At 40.7% G+C, this 16,588-nt stretch overlaps 1 long non-coding RNA gene across 2 annotated transcripts in view; it reads left to right on the top strand.

The window, feature by feature from the left end:
* Positions 1 to 15,277, top strand: part of LOC120502684 — a 111,689-nt gene extending 96,412 nt beyond the window's left edge. For both annotated transcript variants that reach the window (XR_005627564.1, XR_005627565.1), the window contains 2 exons: positions 8,644 to 8,779; positions 9,469 to 15,277. This is a non-coding gene — a long non-coding RNA (uncharacterized LOC120502684). The remainder of the gene's footprint in view (positions 1 to 8,643; positions 8,780 to 9,468) is intronic.
* The last annotated feature ends 1,311 nt before the right edge of the window (positions 15,278 to 16,588 follow it).

Raw genomic sequence — 16,588 nt, forward strand, 5'->3', positions numbered from 1 at the left:
TTTGACTGTTTTGGTTCAGCTCAATGAGATGAAAGTGCAAAGGACCAAAAGACTTTTCTTAATAATTTCTTATGCCTTGAAGGAGCATTTGGGCCAGAACTGCTTTTTTTTTTTCCAGAATTCAGCAATACACTATAGCTTACTTTGCACATTCCAGAGAATTACTAAAAAATTCATAACCTAGAAACATAAAAATGTAAACAGTAATGGTGGATGCTGCACTGTGCATGAAAATAACTGATGCCAATTCTAAATGTATACTGCTAATCAATGTAACTAGATTTGCAGACATTAAAGTGACATCTTTGTCTTTTTTCCAACATGAGAAAATGAAACTACAAGAGGCAGAAACATCTCACAGTGGAAAACAAACTCAGTGTTGAAATTGGTCAGTAGTGCTTTCAACAGTCACTTGCTTAATTGTTTCTCGCTTTTCTTGTGCTGCTGCCAAGAACAAAGGTCATATTTAATGACTGCCTAAATCATTTGCAATATTTTTTAGATTTGGCCTAGAGGTGGCTGATGTGGATCCTTTCATACTTGGTAGGAAAGTCTCAAATGGATTAACCAGTTAAAGAAACATTATCCTAAACTGATTCAAATCCCTTCACATCCTCCAAAGTACATGCTTTTCTTTTTCTTTTTCTTTTTTGTTTCATGTCAAACACTGTAATGACAGCTCAAACAAGGCAACACTGTTTCAATATTATAGAGTACTCAGGACACCCACATCACCTTTGAAGTAAATTTTTGAAGCCATAATCCTCTGCCAAACAAAGAAGAATATATGTCATCATAGCATCATTGCAATGACATGACCTTAACCAGGAGTCAGAGACAACAGCAAAAGCTGAGGCCCTAAGTATTCTCTGTCTTGTCCCTCAAGTAGAAAATGTCATGGCTCCATCACTTAGAAGTAGTGGTTTACCTTCTCTGGTCTAGAAAGTGAAATACAATAAAATCTTTTTTTTTTTTTTTAATGACAGGACACTCCTGGTATTTACATACCCTTTCCTTCTTGCTTTATTATAGACCAGTATTTGGGCAGTAAACAAAAGGAAAGTATTTTGTAACAAAGCACTTCATGGTGAGGTGAAAGCAGAAGCAAGAATAGAAGAAAATGGAGTATTAATTTCATAATATCAAGGACAGTCTGAAACAGACAGTTAGGTTCTCCCATCTGTCTCAAACTGGGGCACATGTGCCATGCTGAGGAGGGTTGGCATGGAAAGCATTGGGGCTCAAGATAATTAATTTCATTCCATTATTACGAAAGTGATCCTCCACTTTCTGTATTTTCAAAAACATCTGAGTAGGACAGAGGGTGATCACAGAGGTGATGTCTACAGCAGCATGGATACTAAATCAGTTCAGAGTTTCCTTCTGTTCTCTTCTCCCATCAATAAAGGTTCCTGGCCCAGAGAACAAATAGGAGTCCTGCATTTTTTAATGTTTCTTTGAAAACTGATCATTGAAAACACTGATTAACTACTTCAATCTGCCTTGATGATTAAAATACAGTGTTTAATGTTTATGCATGATGGTTACTTTTCAACACTGCTGGAGTCTGTCCTTGCTGTCATTTAAGTCCATACCATCACAGCGCCATAAAAATCACAGAATCAAAGAATATGCTGTGTTGGAAGACACCCATCAGAATCATTAAGTCCAACTCCTGGCCCTGCACAGGACACCCCAAGAATCACACCATGTGCCTGAGAGTGCTGTCCAAATGCTTCTTGAACTCAGTCAGGCTTAGTGCTGTGACCACTTCCCTGGGGAGCAGTTCCAGTGCCCAACCACCCTCTGGGTGAAGAACCTTTACCTGATATCCAACCTAAACCTCCCCTGACTCTGCTTCATGCCATTTCCTCAAGTGCTGTCACTGGTCACAAGAGTGAAGAGATCGGTGCCTGCCCCTCCTCTTCCCATTGAGAGGATGCTGAAGACCACAATGAGGTCTCTGCTCAGTCCTCTCCAGGCCAAACAGACCAAGTGACCTCATAAGTTCTCCCCACTCTGATCCTAATGGGTCTCTTCCAAATCTGCATATTCCATCACTGTGTGGTTCACCATCCTTGTGGCACTCCTTTGGATGCTTTCTTACAGTTTAATTTTTTTTTGTTTTATGTTGTGGCACAAAAAACTGCCCCCAGCACTCAAGGTGAGATCACCCCAGTGCAGAGCAGAGCAGGACAATCCCCTCCCTTGTCCAGCTGGCAATGATGCTGTGCCTCATGCACCCCAGGACTCGGGTGGCTCTCCTGGCTGCCAGGGCACTGCTGACTCAGATTCACCTTGCCATCTACCAGGACCTTCAGGCCCCTTTCCACAGATCTTCTCTCTAGGCTCTTGTTCCCTGGTCTATACAAACAACCAGGATTGTCCTGTCCCAGGTGCCAAATCCCACACTTTGCCTTGCTGAACTTCATTTAATTGGTGATTTCCCACCTCTCTAATTTGTCAAGAGCCTCTCTGCCTTTGAGGGAGTCTACAGCTTCTCCCACTTTAGTGTCACTGGCAAACTTTGGGTCCTGTGTCCAAGACATTAATGAAAATGTTGAAGAGGTGTGGGTGGAGGATGGTCCTGGTTTAGGGCAAATTTGGGAGAAAACTTCCAAAGGGGTCCCTCTAGAAAATAGATTCAAGCAGTCCCTCTCCCATCTGGTTTGGGAAAAGATTTCCTTGGAGAAAAGTGGAAAAAACCTGTTTATTTAACAAGCAAAGTATTCACAAGCATAAAAAATGAGTAATATTAACAATAAAACCTCTCGCTGTTCTGAAGAGATGGCAAATTCAGGAATTCCTTTTCATGGGGTGTAGCTGAGTTCACTCAGTCTCTTATCAGTCCCTCTTGCACTGGAAAATGCTGCATCCCGTGCCCCGGTGGGCCAAAGGTGTGAGTTCTTGGTATTTTTCTGGGTTTTCAGTCTAGAGCAGGGCTCATCAGTTCCAAGAAAAAGAAAAACCACAGTCCAGGGAACTTGTCTGCCTCAGTTAGCTAAAAAAAATCCCTAAGTAAAAGCAAAGGAGAGCTCTCTCCCGCTGTCTGTGCTACAAACAACACAGTCCATGAGAGAGAATGCAGGGGAGAAAGTGCAGTTTCTGAAAACAGTTTCTGGGTTTGCAGTTTCTGCTTTGCTCTCAGAACCAGTTTTAATGGTGTAGAACTTAATATCTAGCATAAACAGAACAAAAGATTGGGGATACAACCATCACAAAGTCACCCTGGGACAAGGATGGGGCCCTGGGGAACCTTCCTAGGGGCAGGACACCAGTCTAATGTCACCCCATTCTCTATAACTCTTTGTGCCCGACCCATGAGCCAGTTGCTCACCCATTGCATAACACTGTTATCCAGCTGTGTGCTGGACATTTTGTCCCAAAGGATACTGTGAGAGATGGTTTCAAAAGCTTTGCTGAAATCCAAAAAGATTACATCTACTGGCTTATGAGGTAATCCAAGTGGAAAGGTGCCTCTGGAGGGCTCCTGTCCTCAGGGCTCTAAACAGTCAGGTTCTTTAAAACCTCCAAATACACAGACTGTACACCCTCTCTGGGCAATGCTTTCCCATGCTCAATTTGCCTCATGATGTTTCTTTATATCCAGTCAGAGCATCTCCTCTTTCAAGCTACAGCTGTTTTCTCACATGCCTTTGCCATGCACAACCACAAAAATCCTGGTTCTGTTTCCTCTTAAACGTCCTCATAGGCACTGGAATTAAACAATGTGCAAAAGGAGAAGTAAATCCTAAACAGGCTAAAATTTCTCCACAGTAACATCAGAGCTTCGTATCAGTGTCTTCTCCCATTTTCTCTCCTTCTCCATCCTGACTGAGCGTTAGCTCCCTATCCTTCCCCAGCATGCTGATCCAGCAAGGTGTGACAAACAGCTGCAAGGACACCTGTGTACAGGACCACTGACTTAAGACAAACTTTCATATGCATAAACAGTCTCTCAGAAACATGAAATGCTACAATGTCACATCTTCATACTCATCTTCAGTATCATTCTTGGCCTGGAGCTGGGATTAACCATCCATTATCTCTCAGTCACAAAAGCTGGAAACCAAGCTTGAATTTATGTTTTAAATGCAAACTGATATTCTGAAATCATTCCTTGGCCCGGGAGTATGTGCTGGTAACACATTAACCAAAGTGAGAACTGGTAGCACTGCATCTATACCTAGGCATGTGCTTTCAGACCTTGCCAGACAGAGGGAAGAGAGAACAGCTAAGCCTTGCATATGCTCAGTTTCCCTCAACAAAACCATAAACCAGCAAATTGTTACACTAACCTTAACTTGCACATCGAGACACTCCATTGAAATGATACACTGTAGGCTTGTGATTAGCTATCAACAGATTGTCACTTAAATGTTATCCTTCAGGAGTTATTTAAGATGGAATAAATTTAGCTGAGAACCAAGCCACACTGGGGGAAGTTCAGCTTGTAGAAATTTGCTGTCCTATTAGCTCTGAGCCACATTCATTTTTAGTAGTGTGTAATGACATGGGTAAAACTTACCCATATTTTGTATGATATGATAGAGACACAGCAAATGTTGATAATGATTTAATTAGTCATTTGTACCAACAGTAAAAATATCCACAATTACTTTTATTAAGCCCAAACTGGAAGACTGCCTTTCATTCACAAAGGAACTTTTATTATATATATATATAATATATATATATATACCACAATTACTTTTATTAAGCCCAAACTGGAAGACTGCCTTTCATTCACAAAGGAACAGGCACAGTACCAGATCATGGGAATTAGGAAAAAAATGTTTTCCTGACTGCATTCTACTTTTGTTCATTATTAATGCATTTTTCATCCTCAGAAAGCATGACAGGAGATCCAAGTGCAAGAAGAAGGCATGGGGGAGAGAGAGAGAGAAAAAAACTGTCAGTGTATGAAGTTGAACTTAATAACACTAGCCTGGCACTTCCTAGCACACATCCATAAACTGTACTGGTAATAAATAGCATGAATCCTCAATTCAGAATTTGAAGTTTTGCTTATAGGGGCCTCTTCTGAAGCTTGTTATACCGTTTCCAGCAATGTCCAGTCGGCCAAGGAATGGCCTTCCCATTTCACATCTTTTCTCTTGGAGTACTGCCAAATTCCAGGTCCTTCTCACCCACAGCAGAACATGTTTCTATTTCAAGGGGCACTATTCTTTCCGAAAAAAACCCAAAATTGTGGTTAACACGTGGTGGCAGCAGTGAGTAGCAAGGAGGGAATGATGAAATCAATACTCAAGCTTCAAGGAGCGTAAGATATGGGCAAACTCCACAGAACTGTTGAGTTTTCCATGTGCCCGTGTGTATATTTCTGCATTCGTTATGTGTATCTTTGCAAGTCCAGGTGTGAGTACGAGTTTTTCCTGAGAGCATTTTATCCCACTGTGTGTGTGTGTGTGTGTGTATCTGAACGCTTCTGAGAAGCAGTTCAGACCACAGACAGCAACCAGATGATCCTCACAAACACAGGAGCAGTGTAACACTGCTGGGCTGCTGCTTAGCCTGCTCCCCAAGCCCAGGCTGCAGCAACTGCTCTTGTAATATCTAGCTCAGGCCTGAGGATGGGATGCTGAAGCCAACAGTGAAATGCAGAGAGAAGGGTGTGCCTTGTTATGTTGGGGTGTCATGTCCTTGCTCCTCTTTTTCTAGAGTACTGAGAAGAAGGCAAATCTAGTTAAGTTAAAATAGAGATGTATGTAAGAAATAAATAATAATATTGAACCAGTTAAGCAAATAACAACTATGTTTAATATTTTCTTAATTTTCCTTGGAGAAAAATAAATAGTTATCTGAACGTTGTCAGTGCTATGTCAGTGTCAGGAGATTTAATTTTGGAAATTACTTTGTTACTTTGTGTTACATCTGAGCAGCCTAAAGATCAAGTATCATAGCACATCTCTGGGCTCTGAGTCAAGAAAAGGAACAGTAAGTGTCAGGAAACATGAGAAGATTAGTATTTCTGCCTCATTTGGGAGCCTGTGAAGCTACATTTTCAAGTGACAGGCTGCAAATGGTTTAGGAGCTGCTTAATGAACTCTTCTGCAGCCTGTGTAGCAGGGGTGGAGTAGGTGACTCCTGTGAGCTGAAGGACCTCCCCATCACAGGCTGCCTTTACTCTTCAACCAGTGCCCTGGGAAGTCAGGGAGGAACATTAGCAAGGATTTGCAGGCACACCAAGGAATGAAGTCTGTCCCTAGAAAAGGTGCCAGCCATTAACTAAAACAGTAATTCCAAGCACCCCTCACCCATCATGGAATTGGTGTCATTAGTGAGATCTCCCTTCGAAGGCAGATGAGACGATGGGAGAACATGACAGCATATTATTGTTTTATAAACAATAAATTAAGCAAAAGGTTAACATTTGTAGATTTTGACTGCTTTTATAAAAATACTATGGACTGCAATTGTCATGGTCCACAAAGTGATGGCAGAATTGAATGCAGATGCACTTGCAGCAACAGTGATTTCAAAGCTGCTTCCTTGAGACTGTAGTATTTGTAATAAGTGTGCATGAAGAAGGGATGAAGTGCTGCTGAAACACAGCAGTGCTGGAACCATAATGGTGGTGATAGGAAAAAAAAATAGTAAGGCAGGTTCCACTGATGCAAGTAATAGCCCAATAATGTAGACTGGTCAGCCTCGTATTGCCATTTCTTTTATCCTGACTAATCATGTATGAAAGCTATTACTCCTGATGAATCCATATTCCTGTCTGTGTCTTTTCATGATCTGTATTAACTACTCCCACCACACCCTAAAAGTGTCCTCAGTGGGATTTTATAGTAGCCTTAATGCTGTTGTTCACACAGGCTGATTGGTACCTTGGCCTGTGCTCTATTGCAGAGATGATTATGACATTGCCAGGCTGTAAAGACAAAGGGGAGGAGATGTAGACATTTTAACATGTAGACTTTGAACCCTCCACTTGTTGCCTAAGAAGAAGAGTTCTCCTTGCCACAGTAGGGCTGTGTGAGAGAACACAAGAGAGGAAAAGAGAAACCACACTTGACAGGTCCTGCCTGAGCCCAAAGAAATGCCCTGCCAAGGCATCAGTGAGTATTTCTGTCAGAGATCCTATCAGCCCAAAAGAGAAAATGGAGAAAAGATGTTAAGGATCTGTCTTGGGTTTTCTCAGGGGGACCTTGAAATTTTGCTAGCCTGCTATGTTTCCCAGTGCTTGCTTCTCAGGATGGAGCATTGCTTTGGAGGGAAACAGGAAGCAAGAAGGGAGGGCAAAATAAATATTACTTGCATTAGCCTTGACCTTCTGGAGATGTGAATACAGCACAAGTAGAAAAGGTAACAAAAAAAACCCCAAATCAACAACAACAACAACAACAACCAAACCTAAAAACCAAAACCAAACCAAACCAAAACAAAAAAAAATCCCAAACTTTCTACAGTTACCTGTTGCTTTCTTTGTGTTCTTAGCAGGATTAGGTTTGGATAACATGTGGCATAAGCTCTGACATGCAGCAGATTTTAGTATTCTATGTGGTCATATGCTACAAAAATTTAGTTGCTGAGTATGACAGTAGTTTTACAGCACTGTTAAAGGATGGCAAGAACCACGGGCCCATTGCAGTTTCATTAGCATAATTGGCATCCAGATTTATATGGATTGAGCATTACTGAGGCAGTTTCAAAGGGACTGATTATGTGCTGTATTCCTTGGAGCAGAATTTCAGCCAGAGATCCCACTGGGATGGAACAGACATGAAAAAGAGCCCTAAATTTTATAGTGTTGTGTCAGTATTACTACAAGAAAAGTGTGGTAATAAAATAAATTTGTCACACATAGGCAATTACCAGCTTAATGGATTTACATTGTTCTTTTAGATTTATCTTGATCAGTTCTCGTCCCTTGATCATCTAATAGGTTTGCTCTTTCCCTAGAAACTGAACTTCGCTGTTTTGTGTTACTTGCATGCAAAATGTAGTCACTGACTTTGTGATCTAGAAAATAATGGGTAGCATCACTCTAACACCATTAAACTATGTGTTTCTGCTAACAGCAGGTTGTGCTCTGAGTTTTTTTCTTTTCCTTTTTGAAGCAAATGCCCAAATGCAACTGCACAGCCAGCAGGGCAAAAGCAGCAAGGAGGGTACAACATCATGCACTTGCTTGTCCCCAAGTCTGAGGATACAGACTACAACAGCCAAAAAAATTCTGACTATGGCAACACCTGCTGAGAGCTCCAACCTGTACTTGGATCTTGCTCAAGTTTCAAGGATGTTCCAGCTACCTTACAGCTCTTACTCCAGCCAGTCTTGCACTGCAACATAAAGTCGTCAGGACTCCATACTTTATTTTTCTTTTTTTACCCTGGGTGTGCCAGAAAGTGGGTGTACTCCTCCAGGATGATTTTGCACTGAAAGGCTAGTGTAAGGATACTTAAGAAGGTTGACAAACCAGACTTGTACTATTTTTTTTTTGGAAGCCATTTCAGTTGTTAGATAAATATAACACATTTTAACCTATATATTTTTTATATATACATTATATATCCTTATATATGGGCTATGGAGATTTACCATCATAAAAATATGTGTATTATGAAGTAAGGAATAGTGAAATTATGAAAAATTATGTTTCTGCTCATGTTACAGTATATGTACCTGCAGCTGTGCACAACCTGTGAGACCTGATGGCTGCCAGCTCCCCTGCCCAGGAAGGGACACTGACAACCTACTGAAGAGTTTACAAGGACAGAAACTAATCCAGTGCTGACTTTTGCTTTCACAGGTAGGAACACAGGTTCTCATTCTGGAGGGCAGCTGTGACATCTTTTTGGGGAAGGGTCTCCAACACCAGGTCCCTGCCATTCGATTACCCAAGAATTTCAGGGATCTGTTCTGAATTCTCAGGGATTAGTGGCTCTTAGTGGCTACAGGATCCCATCATGTGCTATAAATGAAGAGAGATCTGTTAGTAATGGAGAGCCAAGAGTCTTTTAGATAGTCCTGTGTCTCTTACCATCCCAAGTTAATTTACCCCTTCCCATACCTTGACCATGCAATTAAATTATTTAAATGTTTTCAAATTAATGGGTTTGTGTTTTCTTCTTAACCCAAAGGGGATTAGAACATGAGTGTAAATGTTAAATATAATCACAGAAAAGACCACAGGTGTCCTTAAACTGTCTTTGGGACACAGAGAAGAAAATAGTTTTTTCCATTTTCTTCCTTAGACCGCTGTGGGAGACAGCAAAGAAAGCATCACATATTTCTTTTGATATATCATAGAGAGTGAGCTGTGGGGTGCTGTAAAACACTGTTAAATGCAAATATATTTTGGGAAGGATGATTAGATTTAATAAGGGTATTTAAAAACAGCCTAAATATGTCACTGAGAATACAAATAGAATAGTTCTGTTATTTTTAAATTAAACTGATATAAGTATTTACATTTCTTTTTATTTTTTTTCCTTTTAGAAGAAAGGAAAGAAAATCTAGGTTTCCATTACAAAACGGACATGAGGATTTCCCTGTTTGCTCTCCAGAATTTTCTTAAGCCTGATATTTTGAATCAATGAGTTGAACAGAAACAGGATCATTGTGGATCACAAATGAGGAACCAGATACATATGGAATTGATGAGGTGATTAACATCACTTTCTTGTACATGTTGAAGAAAATCTATATCCTGCACAGAAGTGTCTGTTTTGATGGGAACACTCACCACCTATCCCACAGCTTCTTTACATGGTTTCAGCAGGAAAAAAAATTACAGTTTCTATCTACGATAGTCATTAGAAATCATATTTAACAAGGAACAAAAGGCCCTAAGTCAAGCTGTGAATGCCCAGAGACATCCCAGCCTTGCTAGCAGGATGTGCTTTCACACATGCACTTGGCAGCAGCCAGTGGAAGCAGTCCCATGACTCCCACCCCTCTCTCCCAGCCCCGTGCCGTCCTTGACCATGCCTAGAAGGATTATTTCTGTGACTGTGCAATGAGCTGGCTCAGTGGACAGGTCTTAGTTAAAGATCATTCAGGAAAAAAATAAAAGACAAAAATAGAAAGAAAAAAGTTATTTTTCAGCCTGGCTGCCCAGGTGGCAGAAGCAGGTTCCTGGCAGTGCATCCAGGGATGCTCACATCCCCAGCTGCTTGCAGCAGCTCCTGTGAAACTACAGCCTCACTGCAAAACTCCTCTTCTGAGGAACAGGAAAGAGTGAGGGGCTTGCTGTTAGCTCACTTTATCCACCCTGGTGTTTCCTGACATGGAAGAGCACCAAGCTGGTTCAGGGGAGCTGGAAAAGGGATTGTGTGATGATGGAAATGATGGTAGTGCCAGCCCCAAGCATTCAGAGATCCTGAGTTGGGCTGGCAGAAGTCATAAGGTCTTTTAAAATAAGAAAGGTAGTATTTCTTTTAATTCTTGCTGCAGTCTTAACCTTTAGGGTACATGAAATACCGACTGCACATCTTCTTAGACTTTTCAGAAGGACTATATTGATACAACCACAAACCAAGATTTACATACTGCTCAGATAATATAACCACCCTTTTCTTGGTGGTTCTTTATCTATCCAGCATATCTGACCCTTATGTATCAGAAAACTGAATCTGACCGTGATAACTTAAACAAAAATTACCAGGCTGCTGTGGAGGGCACATGCTGCCTGGGGCTGGCCATGATTCCTTGCTGCCAGCTCCAGGTGAGCAGTGAGGTCCCTGAGCTGCAGGCACCTGCAGGCACCCAGTGCTGGTGAGTGAGCTCCCAGGCCACTGACCTGCTGGAGTGCCACACACCCCATTTTGGGTCACCTACTGCTACAGAGCCTGCCCAGTAAGTTGTCATCAGGAAATAAGGAAATACTTTTCCCTTGCACTCTGCTGATTTAATTTGGCAAATCCTCTGAAGATCAAAACCTCCCATGAACCAGTAGAAGTTTCAGATTATGTATATCTCCTCTTGGGTTTATGGGTGATCAGAGAATGCCCATATGCATTATATATTATGCATTTGAGGTATTTTGACAGAGTTGGAAAATCAGCTATCAGGAGATGGTTTCACAGCTCAGCACTGCTGATGGTCTGAGAGAAATCACAAGAATTATTACACTGGGTGAAAACCTGCAGCTCAGCACATGCACACCTGCCAATACATACACACAGATACATATCTTACATTGAGATATGCAGCTTTTACTACCATAATTTAAGTGTCAACATTCTTCTTCCCTCCCCGCCAGTGTGTTCTCACACTGCTTGGCCCCATGCAGGCCTGTCCAAAAGCCTGCTAAAAGAAAACAAACACTGATTTCAGGTGGATGAATACGTGATTCCCAGCCAAAACCACTTTGCCTTGCACAGTACTTCTGTTTTGCATTGTGAGTCATTCCATGTACCTGTGAACAATGGACTAAGCAGTCACAGCCTGTTTAATGCAGGATCTGGCCACATCAGTGCAGAGGGAATCACTGGGTTCCCATGCTGGGAGGGCAGTGGTGCAGTGACCTCAGCCCCAAAGATGTAAATGTCTGTATCAGATGTGAGGTGAAGGAGTTTGTGCTGGGTTTCTTCATCTGGGAGAAGCAAAGGTATCAGACACTCAAAGGACTTTTGAACTACATTTTATTTGTATTTGTTTGGCACAAAAACGAGCACAATTCTGGCCAGTCTCCACAAGTGAAACTGTTAATAATGCCTAACACCAGGTATGATCATGCAGTGGAGCCGATCCATTGCTCTCACCAGATGCAGTGCAAGGCTGGCACCGGCGGTTCGGGGTGGCTGAGGAAGGTGCAGTGCAGGCTGCAGCAACCTGGCTTCCTTTTCTCTCCAAAAAGCTGCCAGAACTCTGTGCATTCAGGACTCTTTCTGTCCTGTGATGCTCTGATGGACATGCTATTTTATGGAAGTGTTAGAAGTATGGGCAGATTCGTTCACCTCAACTTCACCGGTTTGCCCCCAACAAAAGTGTCTCAGACCCCTAAAACCCCCCTGGTGCTCAGCAGCTCTGACCTTTGCCTGGGCACTGCCACAGAACAACCTCTTCCATACAAACCCCCAGCAGGAGGGATCCTCAGAAGCCTCCTCTGCCCCCCCCCTCAGGCACCATCTCTGCAACAGAAACTGCATTTTTCCTACCAAAATGCTGGTTTTGCAGATGAAGGGGTTTTGTTTTGATGCTTACAGAAACTTGTGAAAGAAATGAACAGCAGGAAATCCTAGCTGGAATAGTAATGCAAATAGTAATAACACCAATAAAAAGAAAACTTTCACATTCAGCCAAATGTCTGCTCTAAATGACAGCAGTAAGGAAATAGATATATTTATATGGGTGTAACATACAGTTATGTGTGGGTGGCTGTGTCTGAGCTATAGTGCAGGGATGGCATGGCAGGTCTAACAGTGATTCTCATCCTCAGTTCATATTTTGCAAGGCAATCAACTTAAAACCAACTATGATGGTAACACAGTTCCACAGTATGACTGCAGGACATAATTCTCAGAGACATAATAAATAAATTTCATCTTATTTTATAGAATTGGAAAACCTGCAGTTTAGAAACACACTATACCATGTGTGCAGCACTTTCAATACATGCTCACATTCCAGTTCACTTACTAATGGGCATGTGGGCAAATGCAAAGTCTTTCCCTAAATCAACACAGTGTTGCACAGACCAGTCGCCTGTACAGAGCCATTGCCAAATATGTTACATGGAACTTTTCCAGTATTTCTGTAAAATGATGCTATTTCAGTGTATGTAAATTTAAATTTAGCAAATTCACCTCATGGCAATGTAGTACTCTACAGTCAGTACTTTAGGGAATATTTGGTGTTAATGTCTTCAGTAAAAGAGCTTTAATTACCTCCATCCCAGTGCTGGCTGATGTGGAGGTTATTCTCTCCACTTTTCCAAGAAAAGTATAATACTTGTTATTTAGAAAATGAAAATACAGGTTATTCTGCATGCCCTACAAGTTAAAAAACTCAGGCTGTGTCAGGTAAATAGGGAGAGCAGATCACCAATACAGACTCTGAGCAGAAAACACACAATACACAGCTTGCTGGAGCTCAGGGCTCAATCTTTTCATCTAGTAAAGAAAAAAAAACAAAAAAACAAACCAAAACCACTGATTCCAGCACTGTAGTGGCAGACCCAACTATGAAAGAGCTGAAACACCTTTCTGATTTCATTTGTTGTGGCATATGTTCTAGGGAAGGGCAGGAGCAGCAAGTTATCAAATCCTAATTAATAGTAAAGTTGGAGGTATTTTAATGCATTTTCTCTGTGCATGTCAAGTGTCAGGTCCAAAGCAGCTCCAAAATCCTTACTAATGAAAAATCTCAGACTAAAATATCCATATATTGGTTCTCTGACTGCTCTGACTGACACAGTACTAACCTGAACCTGCACGACTCCATTTTGTTTTAATATTTTATACAAATGGAAATCCTTTAGCATGAGAATGAAGACAACATCCTGAAAACAGGAATAAAGTTGTCTATTAAGATGCAAAGATAAATGCAAACTGTTTGCTTCATTTTCTCTTCTTTGAGTTACAAATTTCTTGCTGTCATGAAAAACCTTTTCATCTTTCCTGAAATTCATCACTGTGGCACTTGGCTGACAAATGTATTCATCACAGTAGTGTATTTCCCAGAGATTCCTGTCTTCTGCCTCAAGCATTTTATTCCTTTAGATGATAAAAGTATTTTTCTGAGAAGAGTTTACATACATACCTGTGTGGCTGTAGGCTCACGCATATCATCAAAGTATTCAAAAAAAATCATACTTCCAAGAAAAAAATCAGCTTTAAGGATGGATATTCTTTATGACAGAATCTTATTTCCATGATGGCTGCACAGTGATCATCTTTCCACCGTGTTTGGACAGTGAAATGCTCTCTGCTGTAGCAGTTAAGGAGCAGACAAGTGTATTTTATGAACTTAAAAGTCTTTTTGGAGGTTCTCAACGTGTGGCAATGCAGCTACATTACTACGTTTGGATGTGTAATAGCCAATTACCTGAGATGGCATCAGGCAACACATTATTACTAGGTAAGAATACGTGTGTATAGCTACTGCATTTTGGTTTATATAGCTGTCCTGAGGGGAATGAGAGCTGAGAAAGTTGACCATTACTGCAGCAATACTGTGGTATTGGAAAAATAAACTTTTCTTCACCTTCACTTTTCCTTATAGACACTGTTCCCTTTTTAATGGCACCTACTCCCAGAGTGTTGGGTGTGAAAGGGAATTTGTGAAAGCAGAACCTCAACTTGTCCTCCTTTCTGAACTCATATTGTGTTACATGTAGCTAATTTTCAGAAGTTTCATTTCCAGTAGAATTTGGCTAGTGGAAAAAATGTCTCTTCCCTTGGTTCCCTACCCTCACCCTGGTGACCACTTCAATGCTTTATAGCCAAATACGTAAAATATTCACTGGAACTACTTTCCCACAATTGAAACCAAACCAATCTGAAAGCAAAAACCAGAGGATATAGTCAATAAGTGATCTTCATCTCATCAGGAGAGGAAATTTATGTATGCAGAAATCCTCTTTTCTAAACAGGCAGCTGGTTGCAATATTGAATTATATCATCCACCATCAGAAAGTAAGGGGTTTGGGTGCCCAGAAATTTGTCATTCAGAAGTGAGATCCTCTATTTTGCTTCTCACATGAAAATTGGCATTTCCATTTTAATACTTTCACTACTTCCACTTAATACAAAACTGGTGAAACGCATTTCAACAAAATATCCCTGTGTAGCAGGTGAAACCTCCCAACAAGACTTCTGTGGTGCATAAAGCTTTCAGCTAGCCAACGTGACTGACCAAAACTCATCCCCTCTCATTAGGTTTAGGTGCTTCACGTTGGGTGTTAGTCTTTAAAGAACTGGCCAAGCCAGAAAAAATAATTTGCAAAATCACATCCCACTGGAGTTTCCAGTTATTCAATACTGTCCACTCTGGTATACAATGAGCCTGAAAAACTCCCAAAATCTTTTGAGGCATTTGGTTATTTATATAAACAAAGCAGAGTATTTTGTTGAATAAATAAAATGTAAGTAAAATATTCTATTTCTTTTATATTAAGAAATATGTAAGAAAATATTCTAGTCCATAAGCACTAATCCAAGGTAGTTCGATGTGAGAATTTATAAAGGTGCTGATATTCACTGTGTTTTAAGAATAAATCATCTTGGGGTGGGCTAACAGCAGAAAATATGTTAATTATGTTTTTCTTTCTCTTTCCATGTCTCAGGTAATTTTAAAAATAAAATTTATTTCTTTAAAGTTTAATATATTAATTTTGGCTTCACAGCTACTCAGAACTAATAATTTTTTAAGATCTCATTCCCAAAAGCATACAACTTCATTCCACTATGCTTGGACAGTTAGGAGACAGTAAAAAAAGAAATAATAAGAAGATTTTGGATAAAATTCTCCTCTATGTCACCCAGAGGCCAGGGTCCCTTGTACCTTTCCTGTGCCTCTTTGAGACCCTATCCTGCTGAAGAAAATAAACTTAATTTATGGGGGAAAAAAGTTGCATGTTATTCAAATTAGAAGAAATGTGAACAAGATTTCTAATATGCAAGTCCAGATAAAATTGCAAGTGATGTAATTTATTGCTGCTGCTACCTCATTCTATATATTCTTAATTTTCTGTTTTCTCTCACTTCTATTTGAATTTTCCTTATAATACAGGACTGATAGGAACTTAGAGCTGTTTTGCTGGCTCCTGTCCCTTGCTGATTGCTCAAAGGACACTCATATTTGCCCTACCCTCCTCTGGATATTAAATTTGTTCCTTGAATAAGGAGGGCACAGGAGTTCTCTCATCTCCTGTCTGCATCAGACAGGTACTAAATTGGTCAAATGAGCCACCATAAGCATAATGGTGCTTTAGAAGTGCCAATCGATGATATCTGATTGATGAAGACATTATGATACTTAATATGTTTCCAGTACAGTCAGTAGCTATGAACAGCCAACAATTCAAAATGTAATCTCTGGGACAGAACTACAAAACCTTGACTGGTTTAGATTTTGATGGATAAAATGTGTCACAGAATCTGTAAAAATCTTTATGATGATGCTCCCAGCATACCATTACGAAATGAGTGTGGTTTCCATCTAGCTCCCCAGAACTGCTGATTCAGAGCCATAAAGAGAAATGCTCTCTGCTGTAGCAATCCCTCTGTAGGAAACTATAACATTTCTATTGATTTCAGACACCTTGTATTCTGAGCAAAAATAAAATTAGCCCTGCTGTAATTTAGGAGTACAGGGCAGCGTTTGGAGGAGATCAGTGGCAATGAGGACTCCTGGATTCTATTCCTAGCCACAGCAGTGACTCATGCCATGACCTTGTGTAAGCCTGTTGACCTCTGTGCCTGTTTACCCCCGTTGAACAATGAAAAAAGAATGAATACCTACTTCACTGGGGTTGAAGCCCTCAGTCAGAAAGAGCCAAGTATACAGGCATTCCTGGCAAAGCAAATAAATCACAAGGACATTTCCGATGAGCTCAAAAAGTATCTCCAGTGTGAGGTTTCTGTGGTCTCTTCAATTTGATCCCATTACGTAT

Source organism: Passer montanus, unplaced genomic scaffold (genome assembly GCF_014805655.1).
Source record: "Passer montanus isolate IOZ18808 unplaced genomic scaffold, ASM1480565v1 scaffold10, whole genome shotgun sequence".
NCBI classification, from domain to species: Eukaryota; Metazoa; Chordata; class Aves; order Passeriformes; family Passeridae; genus Passer; species Passer montanus.